The sequence below is a fragment of the Rhinolophus sinicus genome, linkage group LG01 (genome assembly GCF_036562045.2).
Source record: "Rhinolophus sinicus isolate RSC01 linkage group LG01, ASM3656204v1, whole genome shotgun sequence".
Taxonomy (NCBI): Eukaryota; Metazoa; Chordata; class Mammalia; order Chiroptera; family Rhinolophidae; genus Rhinolophus; species Rhinolophus sinicus.
In genome coordinates this window covers 170,736,432-170,757,140 of record NC_133751.1, presented here as the reverse complement: position 1 = coordinate 170,757,140, position 20,709 = coordinate 170,736,432, and the positions used below count along the sequence as shown (strand labels likewise).

Sequence of the window (20,709 nt, the reverse complement as noted above, 5' to 3'; positions counted from 1 at the left end):
CTGGCGGGCTGTGATTGGGGCCGATGGGAACAGTCCTATTCCTTCACACCTGCTGGCTCAGTCTCCCTTTTTATTCTTCTTTCTTCCTCCTCATTTACTGAAACCCAAACCATTTTTCACTCTCTGCCTCAGTTTTCCCCAGGCAAGGAGGCTGCACCACGGACTCTTCCACCATCGCTAGCAGGATAATACCTTAGCCTCGCACTGTGTCATCAAATTGGGTGCCTTGAAGAGACTCGGTTGGGAGGGGCTTTCCTTCCCTAAGGTTTCCACTTCAGAAGGAGACCTGTTTATCATGTTTAAAGTTTCCTTCTTAGACAGATTAACACTACAGACACAGATTCTTAAGTGAGTTTACCCTAATCTCATTGCCCTGAGCCAGCCCTGGATCCAACACAGCGATAGTGCCTACCACACGTACCCTTGCCCAGCGCATACACAGCCCTGGGTTTAATGATATTGGAGACCTCCAAAGTGCAAAAAGCCACAGCTTCCAGGGAAGACGTACTGTCCTTGACCCACTACAGAGCTGGGCTATCTTGGTATTGGGGTGGGGGAGTGGAGAAACAGTGGAGAGAGCCAGGCCGGGTGTAAATTTTATGTATCAAGCTTGGAATTCAGTTCACACTCCAGTTGTAGAAAGTGATCTGAGCATCACATGAAAATCAATACAAACTGCTTGTCCAAGTCTTCTTTTGCTTCCTGGACTGTTCTCCCCTCTCATTGGGCTCCTGCTGACAGAGAGGAAAGGAGATGACAGATACTGTTTTACCACCCTCATTCCACCGTAGTCAGGTAGCCAAGGTTACTATGCACATACTCACGCACTTGTAACTCATACACTGAGCTTTTTAAACCTGCTCTTGGGTGAGAGAGGAAGGGCAGGTCTTTAGCCTGTGAGCAGAGCCATTGAGAACTAGTCACTTTTCATTTATTCCTGTGGGTGAACATGACCCAGCAGCTTCCCTGCTGCCTCCTTCTCTGTCTTCATACCTCTGAGCTGGCAGATGTACAAAGCCAAGTTCAGCCTCCTTCCCAGCTCCTGGTCACCTCTGAGAAGCTAAACCACGCCCTCAGTAAGCACTGAAGAAGAACCCTTCGTTCCTCTAAGCCCCAACTTCTGAGATTCCCTAAACAACACCTAAATACAGCACCAATTGACGAGAGCACTCAGTTATTAGAAGAACAAATATATGTGGAAAGAATAAATATCCTTGGTTATGCAAGACAGCAAACAGAGACCATCTTCTCCAGAGGAGATGGTACCATGTGGACTAGTTTTCTCTAATTGTACAGAAACATTTGTTTGATAGAAATTTTCCTTCTCAGAGGAGACTTCCTTGCTGACTTGATGAAATGCTTCCCTAAAGATGAAGCCTGGCACAGCGGGGAGGATGGCCTGAGGGACGTGCCTCCTTCACCCAGGCTGGCAGGGCTGGATTAGGGACACAAGGGCTCATGGAATGGGGATGATCCAAGCACAGTGGCTGATTCATGGTTCTGACAATTGTGTGGTGATGTCTAGAGATATGAAAACCAAATAAAGGTATCCTACTTCATCATGTTCTGGATGGGAAAGAAAATACCTTCATGGGTGTAATTGTGTAAATCGACAAGATTTTAATAGAGGCAATAGATAAAATTTTGTAGCAGTGTTAAAGTTATTGTAGTTTATGTGTACTGTGCATACCTAGAAGAATACCTTTTTTAACCATATGGAAACTGTAGTATTTATAGGTAAAGAGTTTTGATATATACAACCTTCCCTTGAATGTTTGAAAAAACAACAACACCTATTTACCCATCTATCTGGATAGAGAGAGAGAAAGTGCTAGTGAGCAAGGGAGTCCAAGGGACAAATGGTTAAAAGAGGGCAAATCTGGGTTGTGGGTGTATATTCATGCAACTTTTCTTGAGCTTTTATATTCCTGAATTAAAACCAGTTGACTCTGTCTCCCTTTGATCAAGAGGCATATATCACCTTTTAATTGTTCTAATTTTTTATTATGAAAAATTTCAAACATACACATCAGAAGAAATATATAATGAATTCTTATGTACCCACCTCCTGCCTTAAAAATTATCATTTTGCCATTTGTGACAATGCCATCTTAAAAAAAAAACAAAAAACAAAAAACAAAGAGGAGCAGCAGTCCAGTTACACTTTGTGTGTGCTGTCTCTTGGAAGCAGTGCTGACTCCCCTTGGGCAAAGCTATCTGACCCCCTAGGACTTTCCCAGTCCTTCATCACTTGAGGAACACACTTGCCACATCAGATATCCACAGCATTGATGCCTGGCACTCAGTAAGCTTTTGAAGCTCTGGGCATGGGTCTGCCTTGACCTCTAGTTAGTTCTGGGGTCCATTTTGAATGAATTTCCTTCATATAACATACAAGGGAGTCATCTGACGACTAATTTCAGTGCACAATAGTATAATCCTTCAATCACCTAGTAACTGCAGCCTGCAAAAATAAACAAGCAACTGGAAATTTGGTTTAAAACTTCAGATTGCTACATAAATACTTTCTACTGTTGATCAAATAATGGATGTAGTACTGACATACATCTAAAATAAAAATTTGGGATGCCACTCAGACATTCCTTAATTTTGCCTGAATAACCATCAAATACAGGATTTATACAGAATTATATAGTTATACCATGTGTGCCATATTATGGCCTTATATTATTGAAATAGCTCATGTAAACCAATTTACTATAACAGGAAAAATATCTGAATGTGGGTATTCAGACCCAAGGTATACAGGTTACCCTAGAACTGACATGTTTCCATTCAGTTACCATTTGTGGTTAGAAAAGAGTTCTTGGTTAAACTAACAGAGCTTAGTAATGATCTGTTTTATAAATACCTATGCTTTTTTGTCCTTTGAACATGCCAAGTTCTTTTCTGCCTTGGATCTTTTCACTTGCTATTTCCGGTGCATGGAACCCTACCTCACTGGTTTATCATGTGGCTGGTTTCTTCAGCTTTCAGCTTAAATGTCATCTCCTTGTAGAGGCATCTGTTGCTGTGCACCCAACATTCATCCATCTTTCTTTTGGTAAAACAGTGACCCAATTTTCCCCTAGAGTTCCACTTTTTACACCCCTTTAAGGTTGTGATTTAGGTGGGATGCAACCCTTGTCCAGCTCCAGGTGTGGTCCTCATGGGCTTGAGCCAATAAGCATTCGAGTATTTTATTACCCTGGCCATAGATAGGCCTGTAACCCAGTCAGAGCCAAGGAGATATGAGAAGACACATCGGGGGCTCTGAGAAAGAAAAGTTCATTTCTATTCATTGAGAGCTTTGGAAGAGATCTTTTTGCCCTAGATTGTTGGATAGCAGTTATGCCCATGAATGGCAGTACATTTGTGTGTGTAGGGGGTGGGGAGGTTAAGGAATGGAGAGTAGCGCCTGTGGAGCCTATGGATGGATGACTTCATCAGTGGGGAAAGCAGAGATGAGAGGCAGGCTGAAGAAAGTCTTCTGAAATGACTGATGTGCTAGACCAAACCCTGTGGGAAATCAGACCTAGTCCCAGATAGCAGTAAATCCTCTTTATTGTTTAAGCCAGTTTTTGTTGTTATTTATAACGTAAAGAGGTCTAATCAACACAGCTATTCAGAGAGGATTTTCCTGAAGAACCTATCTAAAGTGGTCCCTCTCTCCACTACTGCTTCTCCTGAACTCTGTTTGTTTCCTTCATGTTACTACAATTTGTAACTATATTCTTGATTTATTTGCTTCCTTGTTTATTGTCTGTCTCAGCTACTAGGCTGTAAGCCTTCAGGGCTGGGAACTTATGTATCTAGTTCAAGAATTATCACCAGCACCTGGAACAACAGTGTCTGAAAAGATGGAAATAGCATTTATTAATTGTATAGGTAAGGAACTTTTTTATAGACCCCCAAATGCATTTTCTCTAGTTCCCTGCTCTAAGCAAAAAAAAAAAAAGAAAAAAAAAAAAGTACAGTCTGAAGCTGCGTATGCCCATCACTAATAATTCTGGCAGTCCTTTTCCAAACAAAATGAAATAATTTTCCTGTAAGTCAGTTTTAACATGGAATTTTATTATTTTACTTAACCATAGTTAGACTTCCAACAGGTTTGTAGTTTGGTCTCAGACAAAGAACTCTTTCACCATCTGCTTTTACTTTTAAAAGGGCTCTCCAAAAGACACACACTTAAAAACACATTGAAACAGAACTTCGATAGCTTTAAAAGAGGAACATAAATTTTTTTCCCAAAAACTTGACCCAGAAGTTTAGAAATTAATTACTTAGTATTTTTTGGCAACAAAAACAACAAAACAGAACAACAAACAGCTTCATCATTTTGTGGTAGTTGCAGATAATGACTAGAAGGAAATGAGGCATGAATGTAGTAAAAAATAATTTGGATACTCTGAAAGATGCTGTAGAATCATCTTGGAGAAGAATACTATAAACTTCTGATCCTGTGAAAAATATATGAGTTGTTGCTTTACCTGTGATATAGTAATTAATAGCAAAGAATACTGTTTTCTGTCTTTTTCATATTTTGAAATACAAACTATTCTCAAATTGGAAAGGATAATTTTTTTACATGACCATTTTCTCAATCTTCTCATAGAGTGGTTTTCATTTTGCGGGAGACCAACACAATAATTTTACTAATTTTTCTCATCAGAATCTCTATCTCTGGATATTTAACTTTACAATATTCATTAATTCAATCAAGAAGTGTTTATTAAGCAGCTACTGTATACTAAGCACAGTGTTAGACTTATATGTGCACAAGATAACAAGATCCCAGCTCTTAAGATGCCCATAATTTAGTTGGCAGAGTGAGGTAAATGTTCTTAGCACATTTTTATATTTTTAATGTGTTGATGACAGGAAATTTAAAAGACAAATTGCTTCAATTTGCCTCAAAGTAGAACTTTAATGATCTGTCACTGAAACGTGTTATATGACCATTTGGGAAATCTAGTTAGTACAGAATCCTGGGACTAAAATTATATCAAGGGATCCTAGAGGTCATCTAATCCATTCCCTGTGTCAGATAGTAATAGAAGAAAACAATCCTAGAAAATAAATACTTATTCCATTTTGGTGTCCTGAAAAATAAGACTTCCTAAAAATAACAACACTTTTGTTCTAGGATAATAAAGTTACAATGGCACTTTTAAAACAGATATTGTTGGCATTCTGGTGCTTTGTCCTTGAATTACAGGACATAAAAGGCAAAACATTAATTTTTAAGAATTTCAAAAACAGAAGAGCTGAGAAAGGAACGTGCTTTCAACTTCCAGAAAGGAATAGAAGCCAAAATAAGTAATAGGTAGTAAAATTTGTGTGGTATCAGACACATACCGAGGGTATTTAATCAACTAAAACATTTTAATAAACGCAATTATTCTGGTATGTAATCCATAGGAGCCTTTGGTGTCTTCTTTATTCATGAAGTACCCACCGTGACTTGTCACCATTGCAAATGTGAATTGTAGTGTTTCCTTCAAGAACACCTGACATAAGAAGTCCTTGTATACTGGAAGGCCTTCCCTCTTGTCCTCTGCCACTGGACAGAGACCTCTTCCACCAGTGACGCAGCCAGAGTCCTCTCTTTGCCACTGTTGCCTCTTCCTCAGTCCTTGCTCCCTGCTGACAACCCTTGTTAGGAAAATTATCCAAAGCTTGGAAATAGAGTGCTTTTGTACACTAGCTCTACACTCGTGAGGGATGGACACGATAGCAGCAACTCTGCACTCCTCTCTTGGTGTGCTGGGGGAATCTAAATCAGTGTTTTGCATAAATAGTACTCTAAACTACAAATTGGGAATTAATCTTCAGTTTTCTGCTCTTTCCCCAAGTCTGGAGTCTCAGCTTTGTTTACATCTCCGTTCTACGCCCTCTAGTTCTGTTTCATTGAGGACCCCGTTTAATTGAACATAGAGCTGATTGATTGAGGACTGATCACAGGAAACACCATGCCGTGTCCGCATTCCCTCTACTTAGCTGCCTGCTTCTGACTATCTCATTAGGGTGAACCTGTCTGAGCACCAGAATCACTAGGGAACTCTTTAGAAACAAGCAGATTCCCAGGCCTATTCCAGACCTCTTAGCAGTAGGATCTGGGAACCTGATTCTGATGTCGTGTTTGGGACCCATTGGCAAAAAGGAAAGAATTCTGAGACTAGTTGGGTTCTTTGACTCTGACCACAGTCCTCAACTTCTCTGGGCATTGATTTCCCAATCTGTAGAATGGGGAAGTAAGGCCAGCTCTGTCCATATCACAGATTGTTGTGAGACTGATGGCTGTGAAAGCATTTTGGCTAAATGCTTTACTATTATTATTTTTAAGAAAAAGCAATTTGCCGTAGTTGTTTTTACTCTGCTTGGGAAACGGAGCTCGCAAACTACAAGTGTCACAAATACACAAAAGTCTCTCAAACACAGATTGTATGGCACGTGTTTACAGACTCACTGCCATTGCTGAGTCTGGATCTAAACCTAATTATAGAAATCAGTCTTGAGAGTAGTATCGGAAATTGTCAGCCTGTACCCCCCACCACAGTCCCAAACCTGTACAATGAGGCCTGAAGTTCTTTCAATAATGGAAAAGCCTTTTATTCCATAATTAATGATAAGACTCTTATATTTAAAGCACGGTTCACGAGATTAACGAATTTACTCAAACTGACCCAATAGTGACATTGACTGAAACTTTCTTGCATGGCCCCTACTTGACAGTAGCACTGGAAAGGACTGAGTTTCTTGCCGGAAACTGGTACACACCTCCCAGGAGCTGGGCAGCCGGGAGGGGCTGCTATCAAGTGTGGTGGAAAGTGCAGACCAGACACACTACGAAACTAAGTCCAGAAAATATGCACACTTCAATATCTTTTCTAGGCCCAGTTCCTGATTTAATAACTTATTTTGTTTCTAACTGGGCAGCAGTCTCATCTATCTCACATCACATTTACCTGCCTTTTCTGGTGAAAGTTAAAAACTGTACTTGAGATTTTGCTTCAGGAGATAAGCATTTGTATGTTTCTTATTTTACAGTTGGCTCATATGTAAAAAGAAGGGGGAGAAGGGAAGGGATGGTAGGAATCTAATTTCTAATTCAACCCAGAAGCGATGAACTTGATATTCGTCAGTTGATTTAACTGAGTCTCATTCAAATTTTAATTATCTGACTCCTCAATGAAACATAACATTTTTTGTTGAGTTGTTCTTTCAAGATAGCTATTCTTCCCTCGGAAGAAAAGACCGTATAAAAAAGTTTCCCTTTTAGAAATCATGTATGTTCTGATCAAGGTCATGGGTGTTTTGGGATTTGAGATAGCAAACAATCTTGACATTTTTGGTCGACATTTGCAAAACAGCAAAGAAACACATCAGAAAAGAATTGCAGGAAGTGTAGCTCTGGCTGGTAGAAAGCAGAGAGGAGATAGGGCCTTGCAAGCTTCAGCCTCCCAGCCAGCTTGGGACTTGCGCTATCTAACACCTCCAGTGACGTGTCCAGATATCACTCACACTAGTGAAAAACAAACTCTCCCTGAACTGAAAGCAGCTCAGTCACTGAGTGGAGTTTAGTATTAAGGGGAGAAAACATTTTGTCTGTTTGATCTTTCTTAAATAACTTATTAGTCAGTACGTGGATATTGGAACACAACTTGATTGTTTAAGTTTCTGTTAGGAACAAGGGAGGGGAACAAACATATTTGCTTTTTGTTCTTTTTGGGGGAGGGTAGATTTTGTTTTGGAGGGTTTACAAGAAGGGAGGAAATATGTCATATAGGACTGATGTAATATTCATTCTTTTCCCTAGATATAAAAGAATCGTGTGTGACCCAAACTCTTTTCTCAGTTTTAATCATTTACAGAGGTTTCTAGTACTAACATGCAAACCGATGCCACTTGTAAGCCAACTATGGCCTCTGCAGGCACGTGCGAGCCTTGACACCACTCCTCCCAGTTTCCCTGCCCAAGTGGGCACAGGAGAACAGCTGGCTCAGCTCTTATTAGTGAGAGAAAAAAGTATACCGCTTGGGTTTCAGTTTTTGCTGACACCATGTATTTGAACTGGTATGTTTAGACATTTTAGATGGAAAAGACCTCCTCAATCAGTAGGTCAGTCCTTCAGTTATACAGAGAAAGCAATTAAAAACATACTGTTGGGGAACTGTGAACCCCAGTTTCCATTTTGCTATAAAAACCTCATGTCTGTACAGTTTCGTAATTAGCTCTTTCCTATTGGGAAAATACACTTTATACTTCCTCCTACCTCCTTTTCGTTAGTCATCACATGCATTTTTATTATGTATTTTCACTCTTGTCGTTCCCCAGGATCCACGATGCTGGTCCTCCCTGTTATCACAGAGCGATAAGCCTAGAAGCAGGTCAGTCTGGAGGACTGGGGGAGGATGTCACTGAGTCCTTCCACAGCACTTGCAGCGACTCTCCAAACTACAACAAAATCTTTCAGCTAAAATCAGTGTGCTTGCTGCGCACAGTTTTGAGACAAGTCTGTAATTTCCCTATATTGTGGCTCTCAATGCCCTCTAACGGAGACATTCCAGAGGCCCCACTGCCCTGTGGTATTTGGTTGTCTAGGTGAAAGGTTGTGTAGTGATAGGGCTGCCTCACAGGGCTACTGAGCATTCAGTGAGACAAGGAAGTAAAGCATCTATCGAGCATAGTCCTAGACTATGGGTGCTCATTAAAAAGAGTTCTCTAGATTAGTTCACGTAGTTTCTCCGAAATTCAAATATCCACTGACAGGTCAGGTCCTTGAATCCACTTGACTTAATTATGTTGTTTAAAAGGGGAGCAAATCCCCTATGGGAAATGAGCTGAGTTCCCAATCAGAAACAATTCTCCCTTTGTGATGTTTAATGGGATTTAACCTCTAGATATCGTAGATCTTTAAAAAATTATTAATGAATGTCTACAAAAGAAATTCAAGAAGATAAAGTTTGAATTCCTAAGAAGAATGCATTGCTTGTGATCTGGTGCTTGTTTTACACAATGTATTTTCCATCTGTACTTGTATCTTTTGCTTTTAGCTGTGATATCTATTCTAGCAGTAAAAAGAGGGATCATATTAGAGGCCTGGAAAACTGCCAAATTACATCTGCGTTGAAGTGGTTGACACAGTTTCTGGGATAAAGAAAATTCCTGCCTGAAGGGGCCCATTTGTTCTTAGGCTTAAGTTTGTGTCGTGTGAGTTGAACCCTGGAATTTGTATATGAAATTGCTCTTGAAAGGCAAGATATATAGAGAGCCAGCTGTAACTGGTTTGTTTAAACAGCCTAGATCAAGGCAGACCCGGGAGGGGGAGGGTCAGAAAAGCCAGATTAACTTGCCAACAGGAGCCTCAAGACTGTTCAAACCAGTTGAACATGCTCATGGGAGTAGGACACACCCTAGGGGAAACCAGGTCCAAAAATAATGGCCTTACACAGTATGAGGATGTCCTAATTTTGATCTTCTGATCCTAACCCATTTTGGCAAAGCTTTGCAAAGGTGCAACTATATGTTATAATTTTATGCAAATTAGAATATGGATTTTCATATCTGGTTGCAGACTGTAAACTTAAAAATGAGTTCCAACAATTTAACATTCTACTTATGATACAGAGCACTGTTCAATCCTTATATTGATGAGAGGAAACCCTGAAATGATGAGAGGATAGTAAAAGAATAATGTTTCTCAAGAGTCTGTGGACACCGAGGGGTCTGAAGACATTCTCAGGTCCTTGTGTTTTGAGAGGTGTGTGTGTGTGTGTGTGTGTGTGTGTGTGTGTGTTCAGTTCAGTGATGATATTTAAAATTATTATATACCCTTACATAAATACGGTTTCTTTTTACACTGGTAATTCGTAACTGAAAGATGCTTTGCTTTCATAACTTACATCTTAGATCAGTTTAAACCAGAGACTTGACATCACATTCGTGGTGGTTCTTATAACAGGGGTCTATTCTTTACTCAAGCATGAAAAATACTGTACTCTTGGACAAGTGAATTAACCTTGAGTAATTTCTTGATCTATTAAACAGGATTTTTAATGCCTCCTTCAGAAGGTCACTATGGATTAAATGTGGGCAATGTTGATAAGATGCTTGGGACTTAGTAGGTGCTCTTTTCTCTCTCTCTTCTCGCTCCTTTTCCTCATTCCCTGGGGATAAACAAAGGTACAGAACAGATAGAAGGATTCTATTTACAGATAGCTGGCTTCGCTTCCTTAAATAAAGAAGGTAGAATGGTTTTAACAAGTTATTGCTATATGTCTGGCTTTTAGAAAGTTATACTTAGTCATGATGTCACTCCAGATTCATTGAGAAGAAATCTCATAATTATGAATAGAATGTACTAGATTATCCAAGTGTAACAAGAGTAACTGTTTTCCATCCTTCTGCAATTGTCCTTTCCATTAATCCCCAAATAAAAATTATGCAACCCCCCATTTGCTTGCCCACAAGAAACTCATTTCCCTTCTGGATATTTTTGAGAGTTCTTTGCAGTCTTGCCTGTCCTGTTGTCATTTATCACTTTTTATTTAACTGCCCTCTTAGTTCATGATTTTCATTGGCTCTCTAGTCGCCATTTTCCAGGTTGATCCTTCTACCTCTTCCTCAGAGTCCCAAATGAAGACAGAGCCCCTTCCTTCATGTTCTAAGGACACGTTAACATAGGCAGATACTAGATTGCAGTGGTTAATAAGAAGAGTTAAGGGACTTGAAATCTCTGCCCCTGGGTTCCCTTCCCATACTCTATCAGGAGGAATTTCCAGTTGACTCTCTCTCCTTGAGTCCCAGCTGCTGGGCTTAACTGCCCTTTGGATTGCGTACATTTTCCCATGCCTTCTTTTCCCCAAGTTCCTGGGCCTCAATCTCCCATTATTCTTCTCCAAATGCTCACAGTGCTCAAACGGATAGTTAGATCTAAATACTGTTGCAGGATTTTTCCTCACACCATTATTGCTGAAATATCCCCAAACTACATATCAGTTACAAAAATATGGGACCTAATTCTGTTAATGCCAATTAGCTGACAGGATTTAGTCGCTAATTATTTCTATACTGTAATTTCATTGAATTTGGGTTTGATTGGCAGGGATGGAGATGCAGTTTGTAGGGGATACAGGTTTTTGTGTGGGAATAGAAAATGATCTCCACTTATATGGGAATCTAAAATAGTCAAACTCCTAGAAGCAGAGGGTAGAATGGTAGATGCCAGGACTGGGAGGAGGGAGAAACAGGGAGGGATTAGTCAAAAGGTACAAAGTTTGTTATAAAGGATCAATAAGATCTGGAGATCTACTGTATAACACGGTGCCTATACTTAACTGTACTGTATTGTATGCTTAAAATTTGCTAAGAGGATAGATCTTACGTTAAGTTTTTATCATCATAATAAATAAATAGGGCAGTAGGAAACCTTCGAATGTCATAGATATGTCTGTGGCTTGGGTTGTGGTGATGGTTTATCAAATACACACTTAACTCTAAACTCATCCAGTTACATACAATAAATATGTACAATTTTTTGCACATCAGTCATACCTCAGTAAAGTGGTTTTTAAAATATATAAAATGATCTCCATGGTTGCTTCAAATTCAGATTCTATTTTATTCTAAAAGCACCTTTTTAAAAAATCATATACGTTACAATTTAATTTTCTTTGTATAATTATGTAAATTTAATAATTAAATTACTAAAATGTAAATATAACCAGTGTAATTTCATCCCTAATTTTACATGAAAAGTTTTTCATAGAGCAACAAGATTAATCATACTGTTAGGCTGGTGCAAAAGTAATTGTGGTTTTTGCAATTGTTTTTAACCTTTTAAACTGCAATTAGTTTTGCACCAACCTAATAATTTCCCATTATAGGAGATATTTTATTTCTGTGAATTTCTTAGTCTTCTGAAAAAAATTTTTTTGGAGGGGCAAGGAAGGGAGATATATATGTTGCTATTATAATAAGTATACATATTTCAATAGCAAGAAACCATATTTGATATAAAAGTAATTGATTTGATTTCTGATACATTTGTGATGAGTTGATTTTAAATAAGATTTCCATGAGCTCATGATACTCCTCCCTCAAAAAAAAAAAAAAAAAAGTCAGGTCATCTTTTCTGTTTATTTGGCTATGTGGATAATATTTTCCCCAGAATTGATACTATATGAAGATTTGAAGTCACACAAAAGAATTTGAAATAAAATACCTGGAACATAACCCATAATCCAAGTCACCCTACAGACATACCTGGTGGAACTTTTCACATTTAAGTTGCGAAGAGAATTCAGGGGGCCACTAGGTCTCACCTCACATTCCAGGTAGGTCAGGGAGAGACTCAAAATACAGATATTTTCCTCTGGCTCCAAGCTGTGTAGCTTCTCAGAGCCAACAGACACACTCTCTGGTGGAGTATACTCCCACCCCAGTACTGTATAATCTGCTTATGTACTTGAGAAGATTGGGGAGGAAAAGGAAAGGCTTCATTACCTCAAATTTAGTAATGGTTGATTTTGCTCTGATTCATTTATAAGTTTGAGGATTAATTATGGAGATTGTGGTAATATGAGCAATTTCATTTGTAAAACTTCACTTATTACTAGTTATAAGTAATGACTAAAACCTCAGTTAATATCTTAAATATGTACTTATACACACACATGGTTTAAACAAATCAGGCTTTAAAACCAAAGACATATCAAATCACTTCTTTAAATCTTACATATTATCTGTTCCCTCATCTTCCTCTAAGTATTGGTGATTCTCATCTCTTTTAAACCCCATCATTTAGAAGGAACTGAAAGAAAACCTACCTTAGATCAGGCCCCTTTCGCCTTCTGACTTGCCAGTTCAGCCTTGAAGATGAATTACAAGTCATGAAGTAGCTACAACATAAATAGTCCTCTTAGTTACCTCGTGGTGTATTTCAGTTCTTTTAAAGTACCAAACTTAGTTTTTTATGGTTGCTGGAGTTGCTACATACTGGTACAATTATTCTGTAAATAAAGAAGGATCTATTTCGGTTGATATTAATATATCCTATTCATCTCTTGCGTACAGTGGTGGGGCCAGCAATCCCCTTAGCTGCAGAGGAGGACAAATACAGACATTCGAGACAAGGCCCATAGTAGCATTGCTCGCACCCGCTTGCAAGCCTTTCTGCATTCTTGAGTGGGAGGAAGAGGGGTGGAGATGCTGCCTACAGCTGTGGGCACACCCATGGACGGTCAGGTGCATGTCCGTGCCACTTTCTTGTCCTTTAAGGTGAAAACGTGCTTAAGAACCACTGCTCCAAAAGAACGGGTTTGGGACTTCTAAAGCCACAGAATCTTTTTCTCAAAAGAAATTTTATATTGACCTGAAATAGATAAAATAGGTAAAAACACACATGCTCTCAGTGAAATGGTGGGGGGTGGGGTGGGAAAGTTACAGAACCCCAGTGGCTGGGCTTGCTTTTTGGCTTTACTTACCCCCCAAGCGTCCTGAGGCACTCCATAGAACCCCATGGCCAGGAAGAACATAGTTTGGATTGCTCTCTGGTTGGCTCTGTTGCAACATAATAATTACACATCAAATATTAGTGATTTATTGGTAGAAGAGCTGAGAGATCACAATTATCCTCTAACTCCAGGACGGCTCACTTAGCCATCAAGGCGAAGGAGGAGGAGACGTGGATGAGTCTCTACTCCCTTTCACTCCAACACTCCAACACATACAGGTACGCTTGGATCTGTTTAACCCTAATGGGTTTCACACCTAAGTTTGTTTTTTTTTGGATGAAAAGATTCAATGTCTGAAAATAAATTTTGTTTTTTAAATTTGTTTAATTTTCTTACTTCATAGGTAAGGAATCTGAGTACTGGAGAAGTTTTGGTTCTTGTCCACGTTGATTCGATTAGTGAATATCAGAATCAAGACTACAAGCAGAGTCAAGTGAACAAGTCATTTGTTGAGTGGAGTGAGTGTGTTCTTTGACAAGCACTGTCCTAGGCAAGAGCAACCTCCTCATCCCAGGCTTTCTCTCATATGAACTTTCTTCTCTCTTTCCCATTTTGGCTCTACTTACCATGTTCCCGAAAATAAGACCGGGTCTTATATTTAGGTTTGCTCCAAAAGATGCATTAGGGCTTATGTTCAGAGGATGTCATCCTGAAAAATCATGCTAGGGCTTATTTTCCGGTTAGGTCTTATATCGGGGAAACACGGTGGTGACTACTGAGTTTCTTCCATAATGACAACGGTATGGACATGATTCTCCTACTCAGCATACGCTCAAAGAGAACTTTCAGCTGGGAGCCCTCAATCCACATCCACTTTGGGCTAAAAGTGTAGACAATTGGATTGGTCTGGTGCCTGCTTGTACATGGCATGGTTTTATGTACATTATGACATAAGGGAAATGCATGAGGCTTTAGTTTAACAGAATTTAGATAATCTAGGGTTGTTGTTTTTTGGTTTTTTTTGTTTTTTTAGAAGAGGTGGGGCAAGGGTAGTGTAGTGAGGAGAGAGACTGGAAGCCAACATTCCTAATTGAATGTATGACAAGAGATGGACGGGGTGGAATAAGGCCGAGGTAGATCCTATGCCACACTCGCCTATCTCAGTATTGCTGTTGTAGGTAGAATCAGGATACCACCTTTCCAAAGAACAGTCAGGGGAATGTCAATAGACAGGAGAAGACAGTCTAACCATTTCTGCCTTGCTATTTCTATGAGGCTTTGTTCTTACAGCACCTGTTGCAGAACCACTGTCTTCTCTCCCCTTAGCTGCCTCCCCAGCCGTTTCAGAGGCTGGAAACACAGGCCTTCTGCACTACAGAGACCAGGACGATTGCTCTGTTCTGGGATGTCTGGGGCTGCTCCTGTTGCCCAGCTTCTGCCAGTTATGTGATATTTGTGGATGTAAGAACCCAGCTGAAGTATTAAGTGAAGTGTCAACAGCCAAAATAGGGGGTGGATTTATCTGTGTAATATGAAACTGTTTTATTTAAATGTGTGCTTTCTATACTATTTCTCTAAGAACATTTCTCTGCATATTTAGGGATTCTCCATTGTTCTCTAGGCACATCAGGGAATATTTGCCCTTGTTCATTCATTTGTTCATTCTTTCTTCTTTCTTCCTTCCTTCCTTCCTTCCTTCCTTCCTTCCTTCCTTCCTTCCTTCCTTCCTTCCTTCCTTTCTTTCTTGTCTTCCTCCCTTCCTTTCTTCCAACCCTGGGGGTTAAATACACAAATATGTACACTGCTATTTTATTTCTTGATCTCTTACTGTGGCCAGATACTGTATTTTTATATGTATGTAGTTTAGTTTTATATAGAGATATATTGTATATAGTATACATTTTTATATAAGTATACTACATAATAAACACTATGTAAATATAATATAAATTTACATATGATGTAATATAAAATATATGTAAATTATGCATAAATTTAATCCTCAATCCCAACTTTTACCCATTTTTGTAGATAAAGAAACTAAGGCATAAAGGAGCTGCCTTCAAAGAGCTTATATAGACATTGGACTGTATGTCCCAGCTCTCACCAGCCTATGACTAAAATAAGGTCACAATTCTCCCTTCATACGCAAATTATTATGACACAAGCTTCTGACCTTTCCCAGGTCCTCTCTGCAAATACCACTGGGACAGTCTCAAGGCACTACACGTGTGTCCCGGAGCAGGAACTCAGGTTCTCCCACTTCAGCCTTTTGGTACCAAAGTCTTTTTGTTGCCTCTCCACCAATGGCCCATGTGAAGTGCACTGCTCTGCCAGTCTCTGCTGTCCTCTGGGAACCACTGCTCACAGCTCTGCTCTGGTCTTGGAAAGAAACACTGCTGTTCCTTCCCTCGGCTCTCCTCTCAGAAACCCAGGAAAGCTTGTAGTTCACTAGCCCAAACATGAACCTACAGTTGGTTAAGTGGTTTGATCTCAGGTAGGCTCTTCATGACAGGGGCCTATTGTTCCTCACCCCTTGGCGTCTCCATGCCTTACGATCTAGGCTTCAGAGAAAGATGAAAGAAATTTCTCTCTATTGCCGTGTACTATATAAATAAAGGACTCTTGGGAGTGGTTCCTTTGGATATAACCAAATTGTAGGTCTTCAACCTAGAAGGCAGAAATTGATTGGGAGTCTTAAAATAGCACGTTTGAGAGCTTTCAATATAATCTTAACATCCAGACACCTTGGGTACATGATCACAGTGAATCACAGCAGTCTTAAATTAACCACATCCTCACAGTGGGGTCCCAGTCCCACCCCCAGCTTCAGCATTGTTGCCATGACAACAGTGCTTGATGCCCTTCCAAAGGAGTTGAGACATTTTAATTTGATGGTGATATGCAATCCTAATATTTTAGAGTGTTTGAATCATTCTGTGTAATGAATGAACTGTAATTTGTAAATAATGCTCTGGAAGAGAACATGTCTCACATTTTTTCAGTTATCAGTATGTGAATAAACAGGCAAAATGAACAGGAAGATGGAATCTATTATTTACTCACCTAAGACTGATTAAAACATGCCTCTGTCTCACATCACTTCTCAATGCCCACATTGGGTAGCTATTGTATAAGGAGATTTTAGAATGTGTTATGGATAACTGAAATATCCACTGTTCTTTTGGCTCAGATGTTTATTGTTCAGGTGATACCATATGATTAGGTTGAAAGACAAGTGTCAGCACTATAATAGTCAAGACTGTTCATAGAAAGACAATGGGAATATTTCAGAGGAATGGGATGAACCATCTTTGCCATTACTATCATCACTGTTGGTTGTTTCCCTTCTTTCCTATAGATGTTATGATTCTTCAGACAGAATTTTGCGCAGTGACTCAACTCAGCAGCTACCCTTTTGTAGAATTGTATAGATTGGTGGAACTCATAGATTTCAAAAAGTTTTAATATTTTAGAGGACTTTGGAAGTCAATTAGCTGAACTTTGTCATTTTATGCATGAGGAAAAATGAGGCCCAGGACAAATAACTAATACTGCAAATTGATTTATTTGCAGCAGAATCAGGTCTAGAATTTAGGTCTCCTGGCTCCTGGACCAGAGTTCTTTTTACCATATTATGCTATTTCCCTTGTATATTAATTTCTCTCTAGAGATGGAAATAACTGATTTTAGGAGTTGTTAATAAAGAAGAGGTGTTTCCTTTTAATTCCTGGATCATTGCCTCTATGCATCTTGATCTAAAGCATGAGTCCTTTATCAGTACATCACTCGAAATATTCATTACCCAAGCACTCATCAGATATTTAGACTAAACTCAAAGCAGGGCCTCCCTTCATAGAAGCAATGGTTATTGAGTTGATCAAATAAGGTAGTGGTTTCCAAAAAGATGCGCATAACTAGATGGCAATTACTGATAAAGCTATCATTGGTCTATGGCAAATGGCAAGATTTAAGAACAATATAGTATAATTACCATACAGCCAACTTTATTCAGTTAATTTTTAAATTTGAAGTTTGATTTTTCTATTTTTTCTTTAGTCCATATTAATGACATTGGACACTATTAGAGATACAGTGATTTGTCCTCATGGACATTACATTATAGTGGAGGACACAGACGGTGAACAATAAAACACATATTTCATATATCAGTAAGTTCTATGCAGAAAACAAAGCAAAGTAACAGGATAGAGAATGCCTGGAGTGGGGAAGGGGTTAACTAACTCAGGTAGACTGGTTAGGAAAGGTTTCTGAGGATGGAGCATTTGAGCAAGAAATGAATGAAGAGAAGGAACTACCAGGTAAAGATCTGAGGGAAGATTTCTGTCAAAAGAAAGTGCATGCTAAGGTCCTGAGGTGGGAATGGGCGTGGTGGTAGTAGCAGTTGAGTGAGAAAAGGGGGAGAGCAGTAGGAAATCACAAAAGTGGTCAGGGGGCAAGGCATGTGGCTAAGGAATTTGGATTTCATTCCACATATAATAGGAAGTCCACTGGAAGGCTTTAAGTTTAATAGGACAAGCGTAGACAGGAGACTAGTTGAGAGATTCTTGCAGTAGAATCAATGAGAGAATATGATGACAGACTAGGGAGGTTGGGTTGAAAGTGGAAGAGATGGAAAGTGTCGTATTTGGAGTATACCTTGAAGGTTGAGCTGACAGGACCTGCTGAAGGAATGTGTGTAAGAAAAAAATACAAAAGTGTGGCAGACAGAGTTTTTAAGGCGGCCCACATGAGAACTGCTTCCTGGAGTTCATGCCCTTGTATAAGTCCCTCCCTTTCAGTGTGGGTGGGACCTGTGACTGACTTCTAACCAACCGAATATGGCATGTCACTTCTGTGATTACAGTAGATAAGACACCATCTTACCAGGCTGTCTCTCTCCCTTGCTAGCTTTGAAAAAGCAAGCTGCCATTTTATCAGAGGGCCTGAGCAGAAGGCCATGCGGCGAAGAACCCTGGATGGCATCTTGGAGCTGACAGTGGCCTCCAGCCAACAGCTAGCAAGAAGCCAGAGCCCTCAGTCCTATAACCACAGGAACTGAATGATGCCAACCACCTCGTGAGCTTGGAAGCAGATCACCAGCTTTCAGATAAGAGCACAGCCCTCGTCACCACCTCGATTCAACCTTGCAGAGCCTTGCAGAGCCCTGACTCCTGACCCATGAAAATGATGAGATACTAAATGTGTGTTGTTTTCAGCGGATAATTTTGTAGTATTTTGTTACACAGCAGTGGAAACATGTTTAGTTCAAATATTCTAGTCTAAGTGCAACGAAGTGTTAAAACAATAAGAAAGCCATAATCTTCAAACACAGCCCACTTATTTTGCAGACTGGGGAAACAGGGCCGCAGAGAGTGAGCGACTTGTCTGAGGCGAAACGTCTCACTAGCGATTAGAATACCCCTCCTGCTTCCCTAACCATTGCTCTTCCTGCTGCAGTGTGCTGCCTTCTATCACCCATTAGCCTTTTCTTTTCTGTTAGTCTATATGAAGCATATCCTATGGCTGTATTCTGGCTTATTGAAGTATAGAATTTTTCTTCTTTTGATCCATGAAAGTGTGAGTTAGAGTTTCTGTCTTAGGTCAGAAATAAAAAAGACAAGTCCTGCTTTATCTCACCCAGGAGATCTGCCCTATGTGCAGTGCATCTGAATTCTTAACCTGTGACCTGTGGTAGCCTCCATCATGAAAATGAGCTGTATGGGGTTAGACAGAACTCTTGAGAGTCCTCCAAATATGGCTCATCTTAAAGCTTCCTGTCCAGCCAAGGCAACTCTCCTTCCTCCCCATAAATCTTTGGGAGCCTCCAGAAATCCTTGCCCTGTTTTTGTGGTCTCTCCTGGGAAGCACAACCACAGGAGGTGTCACTGATGGACCCCTGGGCCTCTGAGGTAATAGAAAGAAGATAGAAAATATTTTGGGGGGAGAGAGAGAGAGAGAGAGGCTATATGACAGTAATGCAACCTAAAATGCCAGTGACCTTGGTGCTCATGATTAAAAACAAGGAGCTTCAACAGCCCTGGGGTACAAATATTTTTCATTAGCTACACAACTGCTGTCAAACCTGGTGGATACATCTTACACTGCTTCCTATGTCCATTGTCAGAGAAAAGAGAGACAGGAACTAGAGTTTTGGCTAATGCTGCTTTGGAAATTGCTCTTTCTTTATGCAGTTATGAAGTATTAAAAGAATGTAGCAAAGAACCTCATCATATCTGCAAGCTTTAATACTTATTTCTTGTCAATCATCCTCCTAATTCTCACATCTTTTTTGCTGCCCTTTATCTTATGTTGTGTTCCTCACTTAGCCGCGTACAAAGTTACTACAGCCACGCGCTGCTTAAGTATGGGGATGCCTTCTGAGAAGTGTGTTGTTAGGTGATTTCATCATTGTGCAAACATCATAGCGTGCACTTACATAAACTGAGGTGGCATAGCCTACTACGCACCTGGACTCTGCGGTACAGCCTACTGCTCCTAGGCTACAAACCTGTACAGCATGTTATTGTAGAAAACGACACAGGATTAAATCAAATACAAGATAAAATGATGCAATCAAAAGACAGGTAAACAAGAGATGTATGCAGCTGCTGCCAGCATAACATGACGGACTATTTCACAGCAAACTTTTTTTATATAAATAGAAAGCATACACTCTAAACTAAGGCTATAAAGTATAGTAAAGTAAATACATATGCCAGTAACAGAGTCATTTATTCTCATTATCAGGTATTATATACTGTCCGTAATTGTATGTGCTATGCTTTTATATGACAGGCAGCCCAGTAGGTCTGTTTACACCCGCGTCACCACAGACACGAGTAGCACATTGTGCTAAGATGTTATGGCAGCTACTACGAGTCTAGGCAATAGGAATTTTTCAGCTCCATTGTAATCTTACGGGACCACCATTGCATATGTGGTCCGTTATTGACCGAAATGTTATATGCGGCGCATGACTATATTTTGATTCTGTTAATACCAGGACAATAAAACAGAATTCTTCTCTTTTGTGTACGAGCCAAGGCATAATCTGCATCCGGGCTGATGGAGTGAAATAGTCAACAGATCAACAACATCCCTGTGCAATAGGCAACCAAATGTTTTTCTGTAGATTGCAGTAATTTGACAGCGACTCAGGATCAAATGAGGCTTGTAAATAATTATGGCTTAAGTTATAAAGCTTTAGTTTGGACTCCTATTTAGCTACTTGATATAAACAAACACTGGT

General features: G+C 39.8%; 1 long non-coding RNA gene across 3 annotated transcripts in view; it reads left to right on the top strand.

Annotated features, from left to right (window-relative positions):
- Positions 1-20,498, top strand: part of LOC109452034 (uncharacterized) — a 44,761-nt gene extending 24,263 nt beyond the window's left edge. For all 3 annotated transcript variants that reach the window (XR_012498454.1, XR_012498453.1, XR_002138083.2), the window contains 2 exons: positions 13,649-13,735; positions 18,369-20,498. This is a non-coding gene — a long non-coding RNA (uncharacterized LOC109452034). The remainder of the gene's footprint in view (positions 1-13,648; positions 13,736-18,368) is intronic.
- Positions 20,499-20,709: the final 211 nt, after the last annotated feature.